Source organism: Bidens hawaiensis, unplaced genomic scaffold, assembly GCF_021521415.1.
Source record: "Bidens hawaiensis isolate Kalapana, Puna unplaced genomic scaffold, B.hawaiensis_p1.1 tig00001299_1, whole genome shotgun sequence".
In the NCBI taxonomy this organism is placed as follows: Eukaryota; Viridiplantae; Streptophyta; class Magnoliopsida; order Asterales; family Asteraceae; genus Bidens; species Bidens hawaiensis.
Window position 1 is genome coordinate 2,443,656 of NW_027491074.1, and position 27,571 is coordinate 2,471,226.

Sequence of the window (27,571 nt, forward strand, 5' to 3'; positions counted from 1 at the left end):
TAACTACCTACGCAGGGATTCCGCACCTACGTAGATAGCGATATCCCGTGTAAGATCCGTCCGGGAACCTACAAACTCTCGGTTGAGGTTATTCCCGGGAAAGCTGAGATCCCGATGGTCGGGACCGTTCACGGTCACTGAGGTCTTCCCGTACGACACTGTTGAGATAGAGGATAAAGGCGGGAAGTTTTAGGTGAATGGTCACAGACTGAAGCACTACATAGGAGAGCCGGTGACTGATCAGACGGTCGAGGTATTCTACCTTGACTCACTCTATGAGACGTAGACGTGATGGATGCACCACTCGGGAGACTGCCCGACTTGTAGAATTTGTATTTCTGTATTTGTGTGTACCATCTATTTTATTTGTTTTGTCTATTTCAGGATGTTCCAAGATGAAACCGCTCGTACTCAATCTCCATTCGAGTTGGTCGATTTAAGGGGTGTTCCTTTATTGAAAAAAAAGTATAAAAACCAAAAACACAAAAATATGTTTATTTGTTTATGTTTTTGTTTTCCGTTATGTACGCCGCTACATGCGAGCGATTTTGAGTTTTTGCAGGTTATATTATGCGCATGGTAGCTATGGTGGCATTTTGGAATAGGTTCCCTCAAGGTTGCGGCCGCGAATGAAATGTTATACGGTCGTTTGGATACAACTCAGTTATTGAGGATTCTGCACACAAACCAGGGGAGTAACCCGTTCTTTGTTTTAGTCTGTATACTTTATTTTTATTTTCTGTTTTATTTTTATTTTATTTTATTTCTTTTCCTTATACTCATCGGGCACGATTTCGTTCTAAGTATGGGGATGGGGTTTATTTTACTTAGTTGTAGGAAAATTTTTGAAAAAAAAAATTAATATTCATATAAATAAATAAAAAAAATAGTAAAAATAATTAATTAAAAATTAAAAAAAATCTTGAAAAAATAGTCCCTTGAAATTTGTTTTATCTACGTTAAACAGGAGATGATATTATTACCGAGTAGTGGTTATTTTATAACTTCTTGGTGTTTTCAATATATATATATATATATAATAAATAAGAACAGTGCCCTTTAGACCCGCACGTAATGTATGGTAACCGAACGGTTTAGACTCAGTAATCGTGTGTCGGTAGGCTCAGCCTTTGAGAATGAAAGGGTGGTTTGGTCATTGACCTAATTGAACCTTTTGAATGGCCTGACTTTAGTGGGAAACATCTTAGGGGTTTTGTTTGTTGAACTAAGCTCGTGACAGGACTGGAATGAAAAGCCAGGTCATACTCAAGCCTCGAGTCACATGATCGTCTGTACATATTAGTTGCTTTATCTTTTGTATTTGTTTCTGTTCATGCAAAGCCATGTACTTTGAGTATTCAAAAAATAAAATAAAATTTGCAAAAAGCCAAAAGGCAGAAAAAGAAAAAAAGAAAGAATGCATTTGTAATTGCGAGCAGTTGATAGAGAGCTAGAGTTTCTAGTTTGTATATGAGTCGAAATGTTTTATTCATGTGGCAAAAGGTTTAAGTCAAGTTGGTGTGGCTCGGCCCGGTAAAACCATAATGGAATTGGTGAAGTGGCAGCAGGGCTTTTAGGTGTGGGTTCCACTTAGTCATACAAATTAATGAAATTGTCACGCCTTATTTGCCTCGGTAAGTATTAGGGGCATGGGTTTAAAGTGGACAGCAAGACCGGCAATCGACCTGATCTAGCTTATTAGGTGAAAGTTGGAAGAGATATTTGGGTAACGGGTCACTTGTTCTAATACTTTAAAAAGAAGAAAAAAATATGTTAATAATAATAACAAATAAATAAAACCAAGAGTTGTCGGTTGAATTCGGATATGATCCTGTGTAGTATTCTTTTTCAGGGACGAAAAGTCTTAAGTGTGGGAATATTTGATGGTTTGTAAAACACTCGTATTTTTCACACCTTTTATCTACGTTTTTGTATTACATTTTATGTGTTTTAACTCTTTTTAGATAGCTTTTACATATTAATCTTTATTTTGTAGGCTATGGGTGAAAGATTGAAGAAAACCGAACTTTTGGAGCAGTTTACGAGCTTTTTACGCATACGTTTTCAAGTAAAACTCAAAGCCCGGCCCGTCTACAACATGAAAAAGCCCAAACCTCATATTATAACATGATATAAAAAAGAAAAAAAAACCCTAGGAGGGCTGGAACATCCGATCGCAGCAGTAGGCAGCAAAAGGAAGGAGAAAAAAGTTTTGTAGCGGCTAGGGTTTGGACTTGTGGTGGCTAGGGAAGGAAGAACAAGCAAGAACAAGCCTCAGTGGTCGTTTAACATCAGTTTCACAGCAGCAAGAGCATCCAAAAACCAACTCATATCCTTTCTTTAAACTATTGTTCATCAATCTTTCTTATACTTGTTGAATTGTTCACTAGTTTTGCAATTGCTTTAAGGATTAACTTGTTATTGATTAATATTGATTGTTGAATGATATTTGAGATGATTGGTGTGAGTTTTATGGTAATTTTAATGAATATTTGCTGCTGTCCAAACAATATGCTAGGCTAATCTTGTTAGTTCTACCTAGGGATGATATTAATTGATATGTTTTGGTAGGTTTTATAGAATGTTTGATTGATAGACCTTAATTGCTATTTTAAAGTTTGATTTAGACATGAAATAGGTTGTGTTTAAGGGCTGGAAATATTGGTTAATTTATTGCATAAACCCCGTGTGTTGATTGATTAGTTTTGTATTGATTGATCGGTGCATTGTTTGATTCTAGACTTGGTGTTTTGGGTTTGTTTGCGGTAGGAACAACCGTACGGTTTTGTTGCATGATTATTTGGCTAAAGTACAGTGGTTAGACACTTTATTTGAGACCGAGAGGTGATAAGAAGTAGGATTGCGCGAGGGCAAGTTCGTTTCTTGTCAGGTTTAGGTGTTTAGAGTGATTAGTTGATCTATTTTGGTTTAAGTTAAATTGTTCCTCTATCCTTGGTTGTGTAGTATTCATTCCCATTAGGATCGAGTGTTGGTGAGACCGAGAGGTGATCTAGCATTAGAACACGTAAGCAATTATTTCCCGGTTTGGTCGTTTTAGCCGATTTTGAGTAGTTAGGGTTTATTGAGTGAGACCGAGAGGTAATCCAGTGAGCCCGAGCGATCCTTAGTCGTATCATCTTTAGGGACCGGTGTCTTGAAGTCATTTAATCCATCTTTAGGGACCTAGGTAGACGTTTTTCTCCATCCGAAGTCAACTCAGTTAGTTTGTCGTTAAGTTTTCTATTTTTGGTAAGTTTTGTTAGTCAGTCTAGTTAGTTCAGTTAAGTTAAAAGAATTCAAAAATCAATTTAATATTGTTCTAAGGTAGGTCTTGTCTAGGGTTAGTAATCGTTAGCGTCTTACGTGTCCACGTGTTCGATACCCGGGCTTCCTACGTCTATACTACTTGCGATCGGTACACTTGCCGGTTGTGTGTGGTTTTAGGATTTTCGTTTTAATATTAAAGCTTAGTTGTGAGGGTCATTATTATAGAGTTAATACACACACATCAATGTCAGAACGTCTCGTAGGATAAGCGAGTCGGTACGTTTAGTTAGTAATCTTTGTGTGCAATCCGATGTAACGCCCGTTAATTTCAGATAAGTGATTTAAAGCATATAAAGTATGTACATCTCTCGGGATTTATCCGACTTTCCTCGGAGACTTTCCGTCATCTCGGTACGTTAAAATTATGTAACATTCCACCCAAGTTGCTACACACTTTATACTTGAGGGGCTAGAATGAAACTTCTTATTTTATATCATAAAAGAATGAAAAACCCTAACTCATAACCCTAGGTGCAGCCGATCGCAGCTAAGAACCCCCCTGCTCGTTTTTCTTCTGCCCCGCCATGTTTCCGCCATGAAAACTTCAATTCAAGGTCGGTTTTATGATTCCCCATGTCTTTTACACCTTAATTGATCATATTAACGCGTTTGTTGGTCGTTAAGATTGAGTTTGATGATAACAGCTTGCTGACAGATTATTATACGTTTATTGTAGGTTCTTTAACGTGATGTTAATCCACTGTTTTTGATTGATTCTTAATTCCATGATGTTCTAATTTGAGTCTAGTTTCCAGAAAGGTATAATACATAATTTTTGGACGAGATTTGAATGGTTTTTATGAATTTATAAAATCGAGTGTCAAAGCTGATGCGAGATGACGGATTCTGGTCTGTCTTCCCGATGTCATAACCTTTTTTCGATATTTCCAAATTAGTTGCTTCCACTTCTGGAAGTTAGTATTTTGAGTTAAGAACCAAACCCAATTGGAATCGTTTAATTTCGTTTGGGAATGAATTTTATAAAAATAAAACCATTTTGTTGCGCACTGCAATAGCTGCACATACCTTTCCGTGTTGGAGGAATTTTTATGATTTTTGTGTCCAATATAAAAATATAATAAAAATATTTTTATAAACCTAAGACATTTATTAAAGTCTGGTAAAAATTTAATAATTTATTTCAAAGGTTATCCTATGTAATTAAATGCATCTTCGCATGCTAAAATCTACACGTTTGACTCGTTATTGATCGAAAGAGCAAGTTGTATGCAAAATTTTCTAAGAGTTCCTTCTGGTTGCGTGAGGTTCAGTTCTTGGTTCATGTTATTAACCCAAGGGGTATTTTGGTTGATCTTGCAAAGGTGGAAGCCGGGAATGATTGGGAGTCTCCTAAGTCTCCATTTGAAATCCGTAGCATTCTAGGCTTGGCGGGGTATTACCATCGCTTTATTCCCGACTTTTTGAAAATTGCTTCTTCGCTGACCAAGTTGACTAAGAAGAGTGTTAAATTCGTTTGGGGTACTGAGCAGGAGGAGGCTTTTCTTGAGTTGAAGAACAGGTTAACGCATGCCCCGATTTTAGCTTTACCTGATGGCACCGATGATTTGGTAGTGTATTCTGATGCCTTTTATCAGGGGCTTGGGTGTGTTTTGATGCAGCGAGGTCGAGTCATCGCTTATGCCTCACGGAAGTTGAAGCCTCACGAGGCGAATTATCCTACTCACGATTTGGAGCTTGCGGCCGTTGTGTTTGCACTTAAGTTGTGGCGGCATTATTTGTACGGTGTTCCCTGCGTTATCTATACCGATCATAAGAGTTTAAAGTATTTCTTCGAACAAAAGGAATTGAATATGCGCCAGCGTCGATGGTTGGAGTTGATTAAGGATTATGATTTGGAAATTATGTACCACCAAGTAAGGCTAACATGGTGGCTGACGCGTTGAGCCGGAAGGAGAGACCGAAGCCGATTTGTGTAAAATCTTACCAACTCATCCTTAAACCCGATATTTTGAAGCAAATAGCCAGCGTTCAAAATGAGGCCTTGCAGGTGGAATGGATTATGTCAGAACGTGTTTGGGGTCAGGAAAAGTTGTTGGAAGACGTCGGTGATGGGGTGAAGTATAAGGATGGGCGTTTAGGAGTACCGAGGTATGGAGGTTTCAGAGGTAAAATTTTAGATGATGCGCACACGTCGCGCTATTCTATTCAATCGGGCGCGACCAAGATATACCAAGACCTGAGGAAGAATTATTGGTGGCCTACGATGAAGTTTGAGGTGGCTCAGTATGTGAGTAAGTGTTTGACGTGTCTTCAGGTTAAGGCTGAGCATCAGAAGCCGTTTGGGAAACTTCAGCTATTGGAAATACCTGAGTGGAAATGGGAGCATCTTACTATATATTTCGTGACTAAACTGCCTCGTACTCCTAGGGGTAATTAGGACACCATTTAGGTAACCGGGGATAGACTGACCAAGAGCGCTCACTTCTTGCCGATTTGAGAGACTTTTAGTTCTGAGCAGCTAGCCGATGAGTTTATTCGTGAGATCGTCTCTAGGCACGGGGTGCCGGTATCTATTGTTTTGGATACGGATACGCGTTTCACCTCCAGGTTTTGGAAAAGGTTTCACGAGGAGATGGGTACCAAACTCCTCATCAGTACTGCCTATCACCCGCAGACGGATGGTCAGTCCGAGAGGACCATTCAGACTCTCGAGGATATGTTGCTGGCTTGTGTTATCGAATTTGGTGGTAGTTGGGACCGTCACTTACCGTTGGTGGAGTTTTCGTATAATAACAGTTATCGCGCCACGATTGAGATGCCACCGTTTGAGATGTTGTATGGTAGGAGGTGTAGGACTCCAGTCTGTTAGGGTTCCATTGGTCAGAAATAGTTGGGTAGTTTGAAGGTGGTTGAGGCAACGACTGAGAAGCTCGATAAGATTAAGGCTTTTATGAAGGCCGTTCAGGATCGTCAAAAGTCCTACATGGATAAAAGGCGGAGGCCTATTGTTTTTGGGGCTGGTGATAGAGTTATGCTAAAAGTTTCTCCTTGGAAGGGCATCATTCGTTTTCGTAAGTGGGGGAAGCTTAGTCCGAGGTTCATTGGTCCGTCCCGTATATTGTCCCGTGTTGGTGAGGTATCGTATAGACTGGAATTGCTCGATGAGCTCGCGGGGATTTATGCTACTATCCACGTGTCCCATTTGAGGAAATGTTTAGCAGATCAAGATGCCCATGTGCCTCTTGATGACATTAAGCTTGATAGTAAACTGAACTACGTTGAATAACCTATCGCAATTCTTGACCGACCAGGAAAGGCGTTTGAGAAATAAAGTGGTTAGGAAGGTGAAGGTGCAATGGAGGCACCGTAGGGGTTCAGAGGCTACTTGGGAATCCGAATGCGAGATAATGAAACTCTACCCGCAATTGTTCCTGTCGCATCGAGATTCGGGGACGAATCCCATTTTAAGGAGGGTGGACTTGTAACGCCCGTTAATTTCAGATAAGTGATTTAAAGCATGTAAAGTATGTACATCTCTCGGGATTTATCCGACTTTCCTCAGAGGCTTTCCGTCATCTCGGTATATTAAAATTATGTAACTTTCCACCCAAGTTGCTACACACTTTATACTTGAGGGGCTAGAATGAAACTTCTTATTTTATATCATAAAAGAATGAAAATCCCCAACTCATAACCCTAGGTGCAGCCGATCGCAGCTAAGAACCCCCCTGCTCGTTTTTCTTCTGCCCCGCCATGTTTCCGCCATGAAAAATTCAATTCAAGGTCGGTTTTATGATTCCCCATGTCTTTTACACCTTAATTGATCATATTAACGCGTTTATTGGTCGTTAAGATTGAGTTTTGATTATAACAGCTTGCTGACAGACTAGTATACGTTTATTGTAGGGTCTTTAACGCGATGTTAATCCACTTTTTTTGATTGATTCTTGATTCCATGATGTTCTACTTTGAGTCTAGTTTCCAGAAAGGTATAATACGTAATTTTTGGACGAGTTTTGAATGGTTTTTATGAATTTATAAAATCGAGTGTCAAAGCTGATGCGAGATGACGGATTCTGGTCTGTCTTCCCGATGTCATAACCTTTTTTCGACAGGTCCAAATTGGTTGCTTCCACTTCAAAAGTTAGTATTTTGAGTTAGGAACTAAACCCAATTGGAATCATTTAATTTGGTTTGGTAATGAATTTTATAAAAATAAAACCATTTTGTTGCGCGCTAAAATAGCTGCACATACCTTTCTGTGTTGGAGGAATTTTTATGACTTTTGTGTCCGATATAAAAATATAATAAAAATATATTTTTATAAACCTAAGACATTTATTAAAAAGTCTAGTAAAAATTTAATAATTTATTTCAAAGGTTATCCTATGTAATTAAATGCATCTTCGCATGCTAAAATCTACATGTTTTACTCGTTATTGATCGATAAGTTCGTTTTAGGCTTAACCGGTGGATGTTCAATTGTGTTCTTTTCGGGGCTGTTTGAAGTGAGTTTTTGCACCACAATCATACTCAAAGATCATGTTCTTAGGTGTTCGTTAAATTGATCAACTAGTTGTAGTTTGATTGTTATGTTCGGTTGTCTAGAATTGTTGAGTTTGATGCGTTAATCGGTTGGATGACCAACCGAATCAGTTTGCATGGCCCTAGGGGAGTCTAAGGGCTGTGGGAAAATTATTTTTTTTGATGCTCGGGGTTTTTGTGGTTAGTGCTTCGTCAATCGAGTCGGCGATGCGCGAATTTTCGTTTAAACGTAAAAGTAAGAGTTGTAAAAAGGAACCGTCAACCCTATCAACTCGGGTGACATAATCTTGATGAATGAAAAGATTTAAAATGGAATTTGGTCCATTCGGGGCTAAGTCGTTCAACAAATGGTTTTAAGGTTTATTACCCGCGCATTCGACCCGATTTGATTATCCTCGGGCCTTGGGCCAAGTATTGGGCCTTGGGCCAAGTTGTTGGTCCTTGGGCCAAGCATTGGGTCTTGGGCCAAGTTGTTGGGCCTTGGGCTAGAGTATTGGGCCTTGGGCCAAAGTTGTTGGGCCTTGGGCCAAGTATTGGGCCTTGGGCCAAGTTGTTGGGCTTTGGGCCAAGTGTTGGGCCTTGGGCCAAGTGTTGGGCCTTGGGCCAAGTTGTTGGGCCTTGGGCCAAGTGTTGGGCCTTGGGCCAAAGTGTTGGGCTGGTACGGCCCATTAGGCTAGAGTGTTCCTACAGTCTAGTTTAGTAACGCGTTATGTATAATTTACAGGCCCTTGCTTGTGATTTTGCCCTTAGGAACTTCCTAGCTCGTTGCAAGTATTCGATCTATCTCAGGTAAGTTCATGATGCCCTTTTTACTCATTTTACTTTTGGGCTAGCATGTGCACCTAAATGTTTTCTTACTTGATGAAATGTTTTTAAAATGATTTTATATAGGCTTGCTAGTATATGGTAAGCCTTGGGATGTTAAATATATATATATATATATGTGTATATACATTATTTCTTGGCCTCCATTTGGCGATGTTGTAGTCGTTTCGACTACTGATGTTGTGTATGCCTACTTCGTGTTTGCATGCACTGATGTTACGTGTTTGGGTTGTACGTTTGCTCGACCCTGATGTTATACGTGGATGTTATATATACATACTGTTATGTATATAGGGATGTTATTGAAGGGATGTTTACATATACCTTTGTATATGTATGTATGAGGATGTTTAAGTTCGATAACGATGATTAGATGGATGTACCCTTTTACTTTTAAGACCTTTGGTATGGCTATCATGATTTTACTACTGATATCTTTTACTTAAAACATGAACTCACTCAGCACAAGCTGACTTTGTGTGCATGTTAGTGTAAGTTTCAGGTTTGGAAGAGGATGCCTTATCGCTTGGACGTGCACGGAGCTACTTGGATGGTGAAGGGCATACTGGAAGGAAGAATTGTTTATGAATATTTTATTTCAAGGAAACTTATAACAGTTATACTTATTTTGGTTCTTGGGCAAAATTCTCGGGTTTTGGGAACTTATTTCATTTTTCATGTTTTCCGCAAAATTTACACTCTGATACGCTTGTTTTAATAGAAGAAATGGTTTTTAAGTTTACTAAATTTTACAAGTGTTTGAATGATTACCAACTGTGGGGTTCCCAGGGTTCGGGGCCTTACAAGTTGGTATCAGAGCCTTGGTTCGAGGGATCCGAGCATCCCCAAATGCTTAGACTCAAACTGTAAGAAAAGAGACCAGTATGCCCGCCGCGAGTAGCTGCACGCCAAGAGGTAACTTTAAATTATTTAGTCATTCCTTTGAGTTTGAAAGTTTCCAGTATGCTAATGTGTTAAATAATTACACTTCTTCCGCTGTTATTTACTCTGAACTTGTTTTAAATAAAAAAACGAATCACCTGGTTTGAATTTTTGTGAAATTGTGGATGTGATTACCAACTGTAGGATTCCCGAGGTTCGGGGTCTTACAAGTTGGTATAAGAGCCATGGTTCGAGGGATTCGAGCATTCTCGGATGCTTGAACTCGAACTGTAAAAGAAAGGACTAGAAATGCCAACAGCCAGTAGCTGCACGCCAAGAGGTAAATTTTATAATTATTTATTCGTTTTTGTAAGCATTAGAGTTCTATTATGTGCATAAATGCTTAAATGTTAGATGGACGCTAATATGGTTAGGGGCAGGGGGGTGCTTAGGATGGGCGGGTAAAGTAAACAATTAATAACACTTTATCAACGTTATTAGCAGTTTACCCTTACCTTCCATGTTTTAAATACTACTTGTACTTGACCGTCTTAAAATTTTGTCTTTTAGGGATAAGTCATGGTTAATACTCGTACTGCTGAGAGAGGTCGTCCGAGTGTTCGCGGCCGTGGTCGTAAGCCACGCGCCGAAGCTGAGAGTGACATCCCAACATCCTAACAGGAGGAAACCCCGACTAGTGAGGAAGGGGATAACCCCGCCTTAGGTCGTGCTATGCACGCGGCCATCGCAAATGAGGTTTACAAGTTTCTTCAGAGCGTTATTGCCGAGATTGATGCTGAGACAGTTAGGGTGGCAAAAGAGTCAATGGTTGGTAATAGTGCAGGTAAGCAGGGAAAGAGACAAGAGACTCAGGTTGAAGATGAGGTGGTGGTGTCAAGTGAGAAGGAGGAAGAGGTTCGTGCGTTTAGTGTATCTTCTAGAGGCTGTTCGTATGGGGATTTCAAGAAGTGCGACCCTCCCGCTTTCGATGGTACTAAAGATGCGTTGGCAGTTCATAAGTGGGTTAGAGAGATGGAAGCCGTACTGAGGGTTAGTAAGTGCAGAGAGGAGGATATGGTGACCGATGCTACTGCCTCGTTTCGTTCTGAGGCACTGTGTTGGTGGGATAATCTAGCTCAGGCTATGTGTAATCGTTCCATTAGGGGGATGGCTTGGGAAGAGTTGAAGCAGTTGGTTATCGATCATTTTTGCCCTCCGCATGAATTAGATAAGATGGAGCAGGAATTCTTAGTCTTAGAAGCGGGTGATATGTCACATCGAGAGTATACTACAAAATTCAACCAAATGGCTCGCTTATGTCCCGATCTAGTTACACCTGAAGATAAAAGAATCAAAAAGTACGTGAAGGGTCTTCCGGTAGATGTTCGTAGGGGTGTTGACCACTGGCATGAGCTCTTTCCATTCGATGGTTACCCTAGCAGGTACATTGTATGAGCAGAGATAGATGGTGAGCCCAGCTGAACATGGAAAAGATGGGAAACCGAGCTCTAACTCCAATGGCAAAGGTTACGGGGGCAATGATTCTGTGTCTGCAGGAAAGAAAGCAAGAGCTGAAACGTCGAATTATAGGGGAGACGCGTGTGATGGGAGATGCAAGAAGTGTGGGAAACCGCATAGGGGGGAATGTAGGTCCAGGTCTATCACCCGTTTCCAATGTGCGATAGCTGGACACTTCCACTACGAGTGTCCGACGTTAACTTGTTACCGGTGTGAGGGGTCTGGGCATTTGGCATCCCGGTGCACTGAATATAAGGCTGGAGGTTCTGAGTGGGGAAACTCTTCTTGGGTTAAGTTGGAAGACAAGCCAAAGACTCAGGCCAAGGCCTTCAGTATCTCTACAAAGGAGGTGAAGGAGGAAGCGGACACGATTTCAGATAATCCCTTGCGTTCGTATTAATCTTTAAAATGTTGTACCGAATATTTCTTTTCTTATCGAATGCTTTCGTGTGTAATCATTTGGCTAGGAAGTGGTTTAATATCATTAGTAGGGTTATTATTTATACCCGTTCTGTGTATGATGTGATGTTTTAAATTGTCGCAACCCGCGCTTGTTCCAGTGTAGCGGGATTAGGGGACGAATCCCATTCTTAGGGGGGTAGACCTGTAACGTCCGTAAATTTCCGACAAAAGGTTTAACCTTGTAGTGTTGCGTACACCTTTCAGGCTTGACCCGGCATTCTTCCCAGAGCTCCTTGCAACCCTCGAAAACGTTTCTCACTTAATTTTTCTTACAAATTCGATCTTTAGTAAAGTGGAGGGGCTAGGATGTATTATTATTTTATTATTAGACAAAAGAAAAAATAAAACCCTAAACCCCTAACCCATCACCGATCGGCGCCCCCCCCCCCTCTCTCTTCTCGATTTTCGTGCAAGACCAGCCAAATCTCCGGCCATCCAGAGTTCAATTCCAGGTCGGTATTAAATGTCTACGACTCTTTTTAACTTTAATTGATCCTCATAACGCGCTTATTGGTCGTTAGGATGTATTATTACAAATTCAATCTTATTGGTCTTTTTCTTATAAATTCGATCTTTAGTAAAGTGGAGGGGCTAGGATGTATTATTATTATATTATTATACAAAAAAATAAAACCCTAAACCTCTAACCCATCACCGATCGGCGCCCCCCCTCTTCTCGATTTTCGTGCAAGACCAGCCAATCTCTGGCCATCCAAAGTTCAATTCCAGGTCGGTATTAAGTGTCTACAACTCTTTTTCACCTTAATTGATCATAATAACACGCTTATTGGTCGTTAGGGTTGAGTTTTGATTAAAAAAATTTCTGACAGATTCGTACTCGTTTATTGTAGGGCCTGTAAATTGATGATAATTCATTGTTTTTGATCAATTCTTATTTTCATGATGTTCTAATTTGAGTCTGGTTTCCAGAAAGTTGTAGTACATAATTTTTGGACGAGATTTGAATACTTTTTATAATTTTATATGATCGAGTGTCAAAGCTGATACGGGATGACGGATTCTGGTATGTCTTCCCGACATCATAACTCTTTTTCGACAAGTCAAAATTGGTTGGTTCCACTTTTAAAAGTTAATATTTTGAGTTAGGAACCAAAACCAGTTGGAATCGTTTAATTTGGCTGGTTAATGATTTTTATAAAAAGAAAACCATTTTGTTACGCACTGAAATAGCTGCACATACATTTCTGTGTTGGAGGAATTGTTTTCATTTTTGCTTGTATTGGAAAAATATAATAAAAATATTTTTCGATACCCAAGTCATTTATACAACTCTAGTAAAAATTTCATAATTTATTCCTATGATTTTCCTATATAAGAAAATAAACTTTTGCATGCTAAAATCTGCTCCTTATTCTCGACATTGATCAATTCTTTCGGTTTAGGACTTAACAGGTGGCTGACCAATTGAAGTCCTTTCGGGGCTGTTTTAATTGAAGTTCTTGATCTATCATCTTCTTAGGTATGTCTTGTATATCATACTTTAGTATCATGAGTTTTGGAATTGGTTAGGTCGGCCAATTGTTAATAGTTTGAAAACTAGGATTCGGTTGACTAGTTTGTGAGTTGTTGTGTTTAACGCGTTGTTTGAGGGAATTGACAACCAATTCGAATGTTGTAGACTCGGCATGATATGTTTTCTGTGAAAAACTGATTTTCTTTGAGTATTTGGGGTGAATTTGTCAGGACCGTCTATCAGGTGCAACCTTAGCAAAGGTTTGACAAGACCACACCGACTTAATTACTCAAAGACCGATTGAATATCCCGGTGGAATCAGGATATTCAAAGATTGAGAATGAAAGCTTGTGGGGAATTATCAAACACAAAACAATAAATAATAATCGGTAAAGACTATTTCAACGACAAAGATTCACTATCTTAAATGATAGGTCAATGATACAGTGAATGGAATGTCTAGGGTTTTGTGTGACGGCGGCTTTTGATATTCGTCGGCAAAGTTTGTCAGTCTACGTGCCCAAAAACCCTAAAAACCCGTCAAAAAAAACCGTGCCCTAGTCGTACCCTAGGATGTCTATATATAGACCCTTACATTCCATGTAAACGTCCTAGACATTACATAATGAAAGATAAATCTAATACAAGTGTTTCAGACCTCGAGCAAGGTATATACCTTGCTCGAGCAAGCTTCCTATACAAGGTGTGCTCGGAGAGTCTCCTCGAGCATACTTTACTTAGAATATATTCTCTTTCGGAAAATACATATTCTCTTCAAGTAAGCTTCATTCCTCTTGACTTGTTCATGCTTTGCTCAAATAAGTCCATCGAGCAAGCTCATTCTTCTTGATGTCTTCAGCTTTTCTTATTCAGCAATCTTTATCATGCTCGGATGTAAATCTTGCTCGGTAACTGAACTGCGCTCGAAGTCTTTGCTTTGATTCACGTGACATCCTCTTATTGCATCCATGCTCGTCCCCATATGCTTGATCATCCTGTGCTCGTAACACTTGGCTGGAACTTGTATGATCAAGCTGTTTGCTCGATTGGCAATCCATGCTCGATAGAAGAATACCCTTGCTCGTTGAAGTGTAGCTTGCTCGAAGCCTTCAACACTTAGAAGAATCAACCATTTAAGGTTCAGAATGCTCAATCGTCTGAGCTTGCTCGTATTCCATACTTAGCCATTTATGAGAAAGTTGAGAAGATTCCAATCTTCCTTATTATGAAATCCGACCCAACAATCTCCCCCTAGATTGGAACAAGCTCAGATGCACCAAAACATACCTGCACAGAGTTACACATGTATCAGATTTCCAGATAAATCATTTAAGAACGTGTCATTTCATTACATAATTGGAATTTTGCCAAATAGGCATTACACATTAAATTTTTACAACTCAAACAAAATACAAAGATAAACAGAATTAAAAATCAATCATCCATTAGCTCAATTCTGTTATCTTCATCCTCTGTTCTTGGCTTCAGCCTTTTCTTTCATTTTCTTCACATATGCAGCTCTTTGCTTCAGCATGTCAAGTTCAGAGGAGCCAGAGGTATCACTTGGGAATCTTGCATCAATCAAATCTTGTAAATCTTGTGGATGCATATAATGCAGATCACCATCCTCCCTTATGACTGCAATAGGTATCCCTGACTCATTTCTCAAAGTGGTCGAATCATCATTTTGATTGTACGTTATGTATGTGATTCTTCCAAATTGTTGCACTCTTGAGTTGGGTTCCTTCATCACTTCTCTTGTAGCCAAGCACTCTTTTAAGGTCTTCCTTTTCTGATGAGAGTTGCTTGCTAGAGTTCTTTGTTTCTTTGATTTAGAGAGGGAAAGCTCGGATATGTGAACTTCACTTATTCTCTTCCTCCTCTTCTCTTTTTCTGCTTGACTCCTGATCTCTCTTTTCTTTTGCTGCAGAAATGGGAATCCCTTTCCTGCTTGATGCTTTAAAAACTTTGAGAGATCATTCCTCTGTTGACCAGATGGTTGACTTCTTACTTGATTGTCATATAAATTCAGCTCAGCCATCTTGGTCAGTTGTTCTTCTGAAAAGTTTCTCAAATCATCTCTGAAGATGATTAGATGTTCTGCTTCATCTTCATTGACAACCCTTAAGGTCTTTGATTATCTGTCAAAGTAGAGATGTGTGGGCAAATTCAAATTTCATGGCTGCACAGGCCTCACACTCTCTGACCTATGGGTTCCATTTGAGCTCCCCTTTTCAACTTTCTTAATCTTATCAAGACCCTCTTCAACATACCATCTCTTTATCGTTTCATCTGTTTGTACCAACAACTTTGACATTCTTACTCCCCTTTTGTGGAGAGCACCCATCATTTCAGCACGTACCTCCTCTTCAACTCTCCTCCTTTCCTCCTGTAATTTTCTTTGGGTTTCAAGATACAGTTTCTGCTCTCTATTATATATCTTCATTAATTGTTCAAGAGGCATGTTTTGAAACTGTTCTTCTGACACACCCTTTTCCATCACAATTCTTTTTAACAACTCTACCCTCTGAGGGTTCTCAAACAACTTCTTTAATTCTTGATTTTTCTTTTCAGTTTCATCCTTTTCCCTTTGTAACCTCATTTTCAACTCCTGCTCTCTTTCAAATTTTTCTCAACTTGCTTGATCTTTGTGGGAGTCTTTAATTTGTTGAATTTTTCTTTTCAATTCTCCATGAGAAAGATTTATCAAGAAGTTGTAGCTGTAACCATACAGCTGAAGGAATTTGATATCCTTGTGTTTGGCTTTCAAGGATTCATAATATTCTTCATTTTTCTGTTTCCTTTCAGTCTTCTTCAATTTTTCCTCATCTTCATTTTCCTTTTCGGCTCTCTTCAATTTTTCTTCATTTTCACTTTCACCATCCAATTCAATTACTTCTTCAAGGTCATGAAGAGCCTCAATCATTGGTTCATCAGTTTGTTTGGATTGATCTCTTCTACCTTCTTCAAGTTTGTCTAACCTCAATTTGTACACCATTTTCTTCACAGATTTTTGTCTTTTGGGTTTTGGTGTCTCAATCTCAGTTATGTCTTTTCTTTTTAAACTTGATTGAGTTAGAGTGGATGCATCGGGCTGCTCCACTTCTGTTTCTGGTTCTTCAATAATTATCTCCTAATCCACTGACTCGGATTCTTCAATAACATCTTCATTTCTATGAGTCTCTTCAGTTTCTTCAGTGACCTCTTGAATGATGGGTTCACTTGTTTCAACATGTTCTTTAGGTCTTGATTCTCCTTTGCTCAGATTTATAAATTCTAATTAAGCCTTTCTTGCTGCCATCACAATCTCTGGATGATGTCTCTCTGGATTATTCAGAATCAGTGTAAAATCCTTCAATATAATCAACTTAACCATAGTGCTTGCTGAGATTTCAATGGTGTCATCTTCTTCATGAATAACTGGTCCTAACCCAAGTTCTTGTTCTTTTTCAAGATTTTCAGGTTTAGTCACTGATTGTTCTGGTTCATTGGTTGTTGGCTCTTCAGTCTCAATTGTTGTAGGTTCTGCAGCCTTTTCTTGATCATTATTCAGACTTTCATTGAAGGCATCAATTGTAGCCTTGATTCCTGCATCAACTTCCCTTAACCTCCTCTCATCTTCTTCATCTTTGTCTTTCATGTTTATCAATGCTTCAATTACCTCTTGAGGAATTTCCTCCGCTTCTTCCACCATTTGTTCCCTCTCCAGAGCTTCCAGCTCTTCATTCATTAAATTAATTGCAGTCTTTACAGACTCAACTTCAGCTACATCCGGATCAACAACATTTTCTTTAAACAAGATATCTTCTGATTGGACTGGGTGCTTAGGCAAGGGATGTAAATCATCTTCAGTCATTGCAACCCCTTTGCCTTTTGCTTTTCTTTTTAAACATTCTTCCTCAGTTTCTTTATCTTCCATATTCTCCCCCTCAACTTCTGATTCATTATCATATAGCTGATTGATCATGTTTAGTGCATCAGATGGTTCAACCTCCTGTTCAACATTAATATTCTCCCCCTGTTTTGGTGCATCTGAGGTCTTCTCAACCTCAGACTGACCCTCAAGGGTTTGAATTTTCAATAAAGCCTCCTTCAGTGCCGCTTCCAATGTCTAGTTCTTTGTAGCCAAAATGGCATTTTTCTCTCTTAACATTATGTTCTCAAACTCCAGTTTGGCATTTTCACATACAATATCATAGAGATTTGGAGTTGATGGTGGGGTTTCAGCAGTTGGTTATGAAACTGGGTCAGTGGATGGTTCAGATTGAGCGGTAGGGTCATGAAAAGTGGAGTCTTGCATTGGTGAAGTAGGAATAGGTTCAACAAGCACATCTTCATCCATAGGCTCAGTTAACTCTCCCTGTTCATGAATATCATTAGTAACCTGCTCATCTTCAGCTTGTTGAATCAACGGTCTCTCATCACAACCAATCAACATTTCAGGACCACCATCATCATTATCATTATCATCAGTATCATCCTCTTCAATATCATCACCATTATCATCTTCCTCATCACTATTACCGGGGGTCCTTGGAACATCAATCGCACCCAGTGCAGGTAGGAGTAACCATGGGAGTACATCCCAGTCATCATTTTCAATGAACTTACTTTGAGCATCCTTCATCCGTTTGCATATATTTGAGTCTTGCAATTTCAAAATCTGCCCTGTCCTCTGAATTTCGGGTAAGTCTCTGTTTATTAAGATCTGCAAAAAACGTGGGTACATTAAGAATCTATGAGTGAGTGGCCTTTCAGCATTTGAAATCAACCCTTGAAAGATGAGTCTCGAAACATTGAAGGGTTGCTGGTAAAGAATTGCAACTGTGAGTGTCCCTAGCTCTTTGCTCAACAATGTCCAAGTCTCTCTCCGAGGAGATAAGGACTGGATGACATGATGAATAAAAAACCTGTATAATAAAGGAAAACTTCCTTTTTGAAACTGACCCTCCTTTACTCCTCCCTGATAACCCATTGTTTGTTGAAATACTCTTAGTAACCTGGGGACGGAGTAAGACAGGTGAGCCACAAAATTGTCATCAAGGTTCAGTGCAGCTCTGATTGATGGCTCTGTTATCTCAATGTCATGATTTAGTATTGACGCCTCAATTCTTTCCCCATTGGCGTCATTTACATGTGTTGCAGACCCCCAAAAATCCGATATGTGATTTCTGTATATTGTGGGGTCGGTAGTTAACGCCACCCTCAGATTGGAGTTTCTTAGAAAGTTTATCATTGGCTCCAACTCACGGTTGTCATCGTCTATCTCCAATCGAGCACACATATTATGCCGTTTTTCGAATTTGAAAGCCATCAGTTCTGCAAAAACAAGAAGAGTTGTTAGTACACAAAGTTGCAGAACTAATATATGAGAAAAGATAGATGATGAATGGCGTCTTCAATTAACCTGTTCCGTAGTAATGTGCGTACCTGCAAAACAAGTAAACAGTTAGTCAAGTTATTCAATTGGTGTCACACCCCGACTAGGTAGTTGCGGAAGCGTAATACGGGAATGTAACAGATAACACTGGTATCAACAACATTGTTTATAAAGAAATTCATAAACTAATTTACATCATAATACATGGGTTGGTACTAAGTTTACAAACTAGATGAGAAAAACACATAACCGGTTTACGAGCTTCTTATACAGTATTATATCAGCGTCTATTCACAGCTATTCAACTTTCTTCCTAACACCAAGCATGTAAGCAAATCATTCCACTTTTGCTTTACCTGAAAAGCATGTTAAAACGGGTCAACTACGTCTAGTTGGTGAGTTTCAAGTTTCACGAGTATCAATGAAATCAGTTCACGAGTTCGTAAAGTTTACAGTGTGTATGTATATATGTCTGTGTATGATGCATTATACTAAGCCACAAGTGAAACCGAAACGAGCTAGACTGCATGGCCTCTCCTGCCCATGCACTCCTGTTGGCATTTAACAGCCATTTTGCCCCATGTATGTACTATGTCTAACACCACATAGCAGTATGTAAATATATAATGACAATGTGCAACTGGTTTTACATATGTTCCGGCTTACCCCACCGGCTCTGTCACAGTTGGGTTTGTCAAACCGATAGTACAATCCACACGCCACCGGCACGAAGTTAATCACTTGTGTTTGTGGGGACTTGTCAAGTGTTAGTACTTAGATAATCCACATCATCACACGTTTTCAAGTATATCAGTATATGTAAATATGCTTTTCACCCCAAAAGTTCCTAAAACAGTTTAGAAAGTGGGGGTCGTGAAACTCACCTTATCGTAGTTCGCACAGAAATCACGTATCAAATAGTCAGATGTCTCGTTTATAGCCTGATTCCTATAAACGGTATCGTATCGTTAATACTAGTACAGTGTTCAAGCTAAGTCGGGCTGTATAGATAATCTGGGTATAGCTGTTAGGCCCAGAACATAACCATAGTCTTAGATTGTGACGTTGTATACTATGAAATGTTTAAAACTGGATTTGGCTCAGTTTCACCGTTTTCCGAGCCTAGCTCAGTTGATCGTTTATACGTTTCGGGATTAGGTAAGATCACATAAAACTTAAGTAAATATATTGATTGATAAAATAATTTGATTTATGAAAGAATTTTAAATTTTCGGTGTCTGGTTTGATTGCAGGGTTCGTTTCCGTTTTTACACGGGTTTGATTATACAAAACGCGCACAATCCACCCGAATTGTCCGGAATTCTCGTAAAATGTTCGTTTTTATTAATATCATTCAAAAATATGATATTTGGCCACTTTTGACATTTTAACATACCAGTCAGTCCGTTAAACACAAAACTGCCGGTTTCGTTAAAACAATTATAATTTAAATCTTTGATTAATCATAACTAAATATGTACTTATATATAAATTATGTAAATTTTTGTAAAAATACATTAAGACATGGAGAATTTTATAAAAATATTTTCAGAAATTTTATGATTAATTATTTATTTATAAAAATTCATTTAATAGGTTATAATCGTGTAATAAATGGCCCGTTTATATCAAACGACCTCCGAAAAATCTGATAATTTTTACCAATGACCTCAATGTTATTACATAGCGCCTGCAAAATTTCCAGAACCTAACTCTTTTGACAAAATGCCTTTTTGTGCGTTTTTTGGCTGTTAAAATTCGGTTAAGCCATGATTCCACAAACCATACTTAGACATTTCCAATGATTCCCAAACTTTACCAGTGATCTTACCATCACATATTAAATTCCAAAACCAAGTTTCATAATTTTTCAATATGTTTAGCTATTTTTCCCAAATAAACGCTCATAAACGGGAATAAATTCACCAAATATTCTCCGTTTATCGAAAAATTACCAAATTTGAACAGGGACTCATTTATATGATCCCTAATGTCCCTGAAAGTTTTCACAAGCTAACAACAAGCACGTCACAACCTAATACTAAACAGCCCCTAAACGAGTGTTACGGGTTTACCTTGTCGGTTTTCGATGAATTTTGCTAGCTTAAACGACTTTCCGGGACTCGGGTTGCAAACTCAGTATATCTACATATTATATAACATCAAACCAAGCATAAATCATCCATGTAAAAGCCTTGATAATTAGGGTTTCGGTTTTGGGTTCAAACCGAACTTTCTAACCGTAAAAACGTTGTATTCATGTTCTAATCCGCGTTTTTGACCAAAAAAGTATATGTTCCTGGTTTGTAAACATGTTTAACATCAAAACATGGTTTTACTTGATTTTTAGGGTTTTTGGATGGTTAAACATGTTTAAAACTAACTAAAACATGTTTATATGTTAATTAAATAAATCAAACTTGGTTAAATTTTCATGAAACTTGATTTTTACCTTAGGTTTTTGAGAGTTTCTGGAGTACTCTCTTGCAGCTGCTTGGACTTCAAAGTTTTGAAAGTTGAAATGAATAAGAATACTTAGGAAGTAAGTTATGTAAAAAGAAAGGTATGGTTTGGTGGCTGGCGATCGGAGGTTTGTAAAGGCCCTTAATGGGCTGTTTTGGCCCATTAAACTATTCATACAATCCCAAACATGAAAAGCCCACTTCAAATTTAGTTCGGGTCCGGTTTTTCGCAAGAAAATTAATTCGGGTGTAAGAAATAGCGTAAAAACGAGTGTTTTTCAGCTTATTTTTGTAAAATAAGAAAAACGTACTGACTCGTTGTAAAATTCCAAAATATTTTCACGGATTGCTTAGAACATGTCATATAAGTGTTTTATAAATCTTTTTTGGCTTAACGGATGCTACAATGCTTGTTTTGATATTAACGATTGCGTTTAAGCTTATAGCGTATCGATAAACGAAACCTTTTTCGTTTAAAGAGTTTTAAACGTACTAAGGCCTAAATATCAATATGTTAGTCTCTATAACATATATATAACTCGTATATGACCCCTCAGTATGTATACGGGTCATAATTAGTATCGGTCGGTTACTCGTTTAAGCACTACGAATTAACCGATTTATCATTTACTTGTTACGTAATGAATATAGTATACCTCGTTTTGTCATGAATGTCACAATTGGAAACCCTAATTTCAAAATCGATGCGATGATTATCAAACAGCAATGTCTTACCGAAGTTGAAACAGAGCTAATGTCAATTATCGAAGTGAAATTGAGTTTAAAAGATCAGCGAGCAAGAGGACTACAGGACGAGCAAGTGGGCGATAGCACGAGCAAGGGGGTTTTTGTTTAGGTTTAATTAGAGAAAAGTGTGAAAAACTTTCTAAGTCCCCTTTTTGTACCTAACGAGTTGGTGGTACAATACCTTAGATTGTCGTCTAGCACACGACAATTGTCATATAATTTCAAATTCACATTTACTACCCTCGCTCGAGTATACAGCCAAAATATAGGCTGGGTCCCCCTGTACACAATGCTTGCTCGAGTATACTTAAAAATATCAGTTCCCTATGCTCGAGATGCATTACTGTGTGCTCGAAGAACATTGTGCTCGAATACCTTAAATAAAAATAAGTCATTACATTTCCCATACTTGAGCACAGTAATCTGGTACCCTAATGTGCTCGAAACACTAAATAATCACCTAGCACATACTTTGCTCGAAACACTTAGATGTTTCCTATCATTCAGTTGTCATGCTCGTAGACTTGAAATCATACTTATGCACTCATGCTCGAAGATACTTAGTAAAACAGCAAAGTTTATCTTCGTGCTTGAAGATCAAAAATAACAAAACACATCAAAAGCAAGCTCAAAGTACAGTCTAATTCCTAGATCATACTCAAAAATACTTACAAACAAACACAGATAACAGTGGTGAAATCAAAATCATTTGCCTAGAAGTTAAGACAAAAATCACACTCAAACTTTGCAATAATTACGATTACAAGTTAATGAAATCATTCCGTTTGCTCAAGCTTGGGTTTGAGGTGAACAAGAGATCAAAATCCAGTTCAAAAAGTTATGTCAATTCATTGGAAAGATCTCAACATGGGATCAGATTGTCCAATAACTGTTACACCACTTCATTTTCAGCCGTATTATGAGTTAAGTCAGGCTGACACTAGGTGTAGATTCTTAGCATGATTCTTATGAATTTTTGTGATATTCTTAAGATTCAATTAGTTGCTTGAGTTAGAATGGTCACAATTTAGACTTTAGTTGCTCCTTATCTCTTCTCAAAGCGTATTTAGCTTTCTCCAAATCACCCCGAATTGACTTCGACCCCCTGATGCGTTGGTCAAAAATTTTAATTTTTCGAGCAGTTTATTTAATAATAAGATACATAGATATCAGACCATAAGGTTGAACGTTGGACTTACAAGCCATCCGGACTTACATGCCTTTCATTCAGAGTGTTTAGGACTTATTGAATGCCCCACTCTTGTAGTTCTGATTGTGCCCCTTAAGGTCATGATATATTTATTTATCATTAATGATTTTGAAGCATATTTTATTTTCTTTTTCACTCTTTTTCATTTGCTTCATTTTCTGTTTATGAACTTTCAAATATATATATATATATATATATATATATATATATATATATGTAGCTATTTAGTAGCTGCTCATAATTTGATAAACTGTTTTTGGTAGACCAAAGCATCAATAGGCTGGTGTATGATTGGATAATTGCCTTTCTGCCTATCATTCGGAGAGATGTGCAAGGAAACATACCTTAGTTTTCAAATGAATCACCACATCAAACTTAGCATGATTATTGTATTTGTATCACATAGTTCACTGCACTCATGAGAAGAAGCTACACAAATTGTCAGTTTACTGAACATAAATCTTTTAAGCCTATAATCCATGAGTTAGGTGATTAGACAATATGCTATCATTTCCCATATTAGTTGGATTCAATCTCCACCTGAATAATAATATTCATTTCTGAATATGAACTTGGATAATATTATCATCTCTCATGTTTGATCACCAAAACAGTGTTGCTTATCATAAAACATGTTACATTTTCAAAATCATTTATTTGATAGATCATTTTTAAGGTTAGATTCTGAAAATAGTATAGTCTTGTAGTCACATTTGACAAGCAGACACTTCACAAGTGTCACACACATAATACTCACATCACACATTTCAATCGGCAAAGCACACAATACAGTGGAGCATGCTTTGAAATCCATCGAGCATACTCGGAAGTCTGTAGCAACCTTAAGATGTATCATTATAGAGTTTGTGCTCGACAGAGTTGTACATTGTGCTCAAGCAAGAAACTTGTGCTAGGAATACTTAGAAAGTTTTCCATAGTACATGTCCATGCTCGAACATCAAAACATATCATTTTGTGCTCGAAATATGGTTTGTTTGTGCTCGAAAAACAACAGACACACCATAAGTACAGAACCATGCTCGGAATACTTAGAAAAGTTTTCCAAAGCAAGACTGTGCTCGAGCAACTGAGCAACTGACATCTATGCTCGAATGAGTTAGAATTGTCATGAGAAGCCTATGCTTGTGCTCGAAGAGCAATAAGCACAACATCGAGCACAGATTCATGCTCGAAGTACTTAGAATCATAAAAATTTATCATGCAAGCACAGATCAAAGTACTAACAGCTATAAATATCAGTTTTAGCAGAAATTCGACATACACACATTCACAAACATGATTATGACACCCTAAACAGTCACACACATGATGAAGGCAAACAGAAAATTCAGATTAGCACAACTATCAATCATGCAAACATTCACAGTGAGAAACATGGATCATCAGTAAGCACCTCACTTAAGCACACATCCTAAATCATACTTCATCAGCATTAATCATTCCTAGACATTTTAACATAAAATGAAATCTGGTCTTATCTAAAGGTTTGGTGAACAAATCAGCCAAATTATCAGATGTGTCTACCCTCTTCATTTCTATAAGCCCTTTTTCCTGACAATCCCTAATGAAATGATGTCAAATTTGAATGTGCTTAGTTATAGAATGTTGAACTTGATTCTTAACAATGAACATAGCAGCTGTATTATCAATTAAAAGAGGTGTGAGTAAGAAATTCAGACCATAATCCAACAGTTGGTTTTGAATCCACAGAACCTGTGCACAGCAGGCAGATGCAGCAATGTACTCCGCTTCAGCAGTAGATATTGACACTGTGGTTTGCTTCTTGCATTGCCATGACACCAATCTGTTTCCAAGAAACTGACATCCTCCTGAGGTTGATTTTCGACTCATGTTGCATCCATCATAATCACTGGCAGTGTAATCCATCAAATCAAAGGAAGAGTTCTTTGGATACCAAATTCCCAGGTCTGGTTTTCCTCTCAAGTATCTGAATATTCTTTTCACTGCTAGCATATGTGACACCTTTGGATTAGCTTGAAACCTTGCACAAACACACACAGCAAACATAATATATGTCCTAGATGCTGTAAGATACATCAATGATCCTATATTGGCCCTATATTCATGCTGATCAACTGACTCCCCCTTTTCATCAGGTACCATTTTCTCATGTGTGTCCATTGGTGTTGACACTGTCTTGAAGTCTTGACACTTGAACTTGGTGAGAATCTCTTGAATATATTTTGATTGATTAATGAAAATTCCATCTGGCTTCTGTTGCACTTGCAATCCAAGGAAGAAATTAATTTCTCCCATTGAACACATTTGGTATTTGGACTTCATCACTTGCTCAAATTCTTTGCACATTTGTTCATTTGTTGACCCAAAAATGATATCATCCACATATACTTGCAGCAACAGCAGATCCTTTCCTCTCCTTTTGTAAAACAAAGTCTTGTCTATGGCTCCTCTACAGAAACCATGTTCTAACAGATGGTTAGACAGATCATCATACCAGGCTCTTGGTGCCTGATGTAATCCATACAATGCCTTGCTGAGCTTGTAGACTTTGTTTGGATGAATTGGGTCTTCAAATCCAGGAGGTTGAGTGACATACACTTCTTCATCTATCTTTCCATTCAGAAATGCAGATTTTACATCAAGCTGATAGACTTTAATGTTCATTAATGCTGCATATGCTAGAAAAATCCTGATAGCCTCTAGTCTTGCAACAGGAGCAAATACCTCTTCAAAGTCTACTCCTTCTTCTTGTAGGCACCCTAGAGATACCAATCTAGCTTTGTTCTTGATCACTATCCCCCTTTCATCCTTCTTGTTTCTAAAGACCCATTTTGTACCAATTGCATACCTTCCTCTGGGCTTATCAACCAAGTCCCACACATGTAAGTCTCTGAACTGAGCTAATTCCTTCTGCATAGCTTCCACCCAGCTGTTGTCCTTTAAAGCTTGATTGATACTCTTTGGTTCAATTTTGGATAGAAAACAGGCATACAGGCAGATATTTGCTTTTTCAGATGCACTTCTGGTAACTCTTTCATGTAGGTCTCCAATTATGTTCTCTGCAGGGTGATTTCTTTCAACAGAGGTAGTTTAAACAACTGGTGATACAAACACTTCTGCTTCTAGATTTGACATATTCATCTCAGCAGATTCATCTTCAGATCTGTCTTGATTTTCAGTAAAAGTTTGAACAAGATTGAGTTCTGATGTAGATGCCTCATTTACTCCTAATTTTCAATGAGTCAAACAGGGATTGTAACTGACAGATTTCTTTAGTTTGAGAAGGTTGTTGACTTTGGATGGGTTCACTTTCAATAACACTTGGACCTTCATTTGAGATTTCAACTTCAGCCTCTTGTCCAACTCTCTCTAGATCATCTTCTCCTTGGATAGTACCTCCAAAGGTAAATCCATTTGCTTCAGACGCAACTGAGGTCTATAGTTTGTCCGGATCAACTTGCTTTGCTTTTCCTTTTTCTTCAAATCTGAGTCTGTACATACTATCATCCATGTCTTCAATGTAGATTTTAAACGATTTGATCATTTTCTCAAGATCAAATAACCATTTAGGGCCATCATTATTGTTGAACTGGTTTTCATTGAAGATAATGTCAGACGATTCAATCACGACCATGTGCTCTTTCACATAGACTCTATAAGCTTTTGAGAGAGTTGAGTAGCCACAAAGAAACATTCCAGTGATTTGGACTGTAATTTATTCAAGTAATCCTTTGTGTTCAAAAGTGAGAATTTGCATCCAAAAGGCTTCAAGAACTTCACATAAGGTTTTCTCATGTAGAGAATTTCATATGGTGTCTTGTTTTGAGCCTTGTTGAGTAGAACCCTGTTCTGCACATAACATGCAGTGTTTATTGCTTCTGCCCAGAAAGTAACAGGTAGGTTGGCATCAGCAATCATGGTCCTTGCATCTTTAATTAAAGTCCTGTTTCTCCTTTCTGCAACACCATTTTGTTCAGGGGTTCTAGGAGCACTATACTGTTGGAAAATACCCTTAGAAGTGAAGAATTCACTCATAGTATCATTCTTGAATTCTAACCCATTATCACTTCTAATCACTTTCACTCTCTTCTCAAGTTGATTTTCCATCTTCAAAACATAAGCCTTGAGTAACTATGGAGTCTCATCCTTGCTTCCCATGAAAAAGACCCATGTAAACCATGAAAAATCATCAATTATTACTAAGCAGTATCTCTTCTTTCCAACACTTGGAACACTCACTGGACCAAACAAGTCCATGTGAAGTAGTTCCAAAACCTCGTCAATTGTGTTCAGGAGTTTTCTCTTGTGTGATGATTTGTGTTGTTTTCCTTTAAGGTAAGATGTGCATTTGTCTTCCAGCTTGAACTCTCTTGTGGGAAGACCAACAACATGTTCACCTTTCACTAGCTTGTTCATGTTCTTCAAATTTACATGACACATCTTCCTATGCCATAAAACAGATTCATTCTCAGTTGCCTATGATACAAAGCATGAACCACCTCTTGAAGTTGCAGTATTCATTCTAAGTTCATAGAGATTTCCATTTCTTGGAGCCATCATTATAATCATTTCTGTTGGGATCACAAACTCTGGCTTCAAAATCAGGCAATGTTCATCATTAAAGGCAACCTTATATCCTTTGTCACAAACTTGAGAAATGCTCAGCAGATTGTACTGTAGTCCTTCAACATGTAGAACATTCTCAAAGGATACTTTGCCATTCGTGAGTGTTCCCTTGTCAACAATTTTTCCTCCATTTTCATCACTCCCAAATG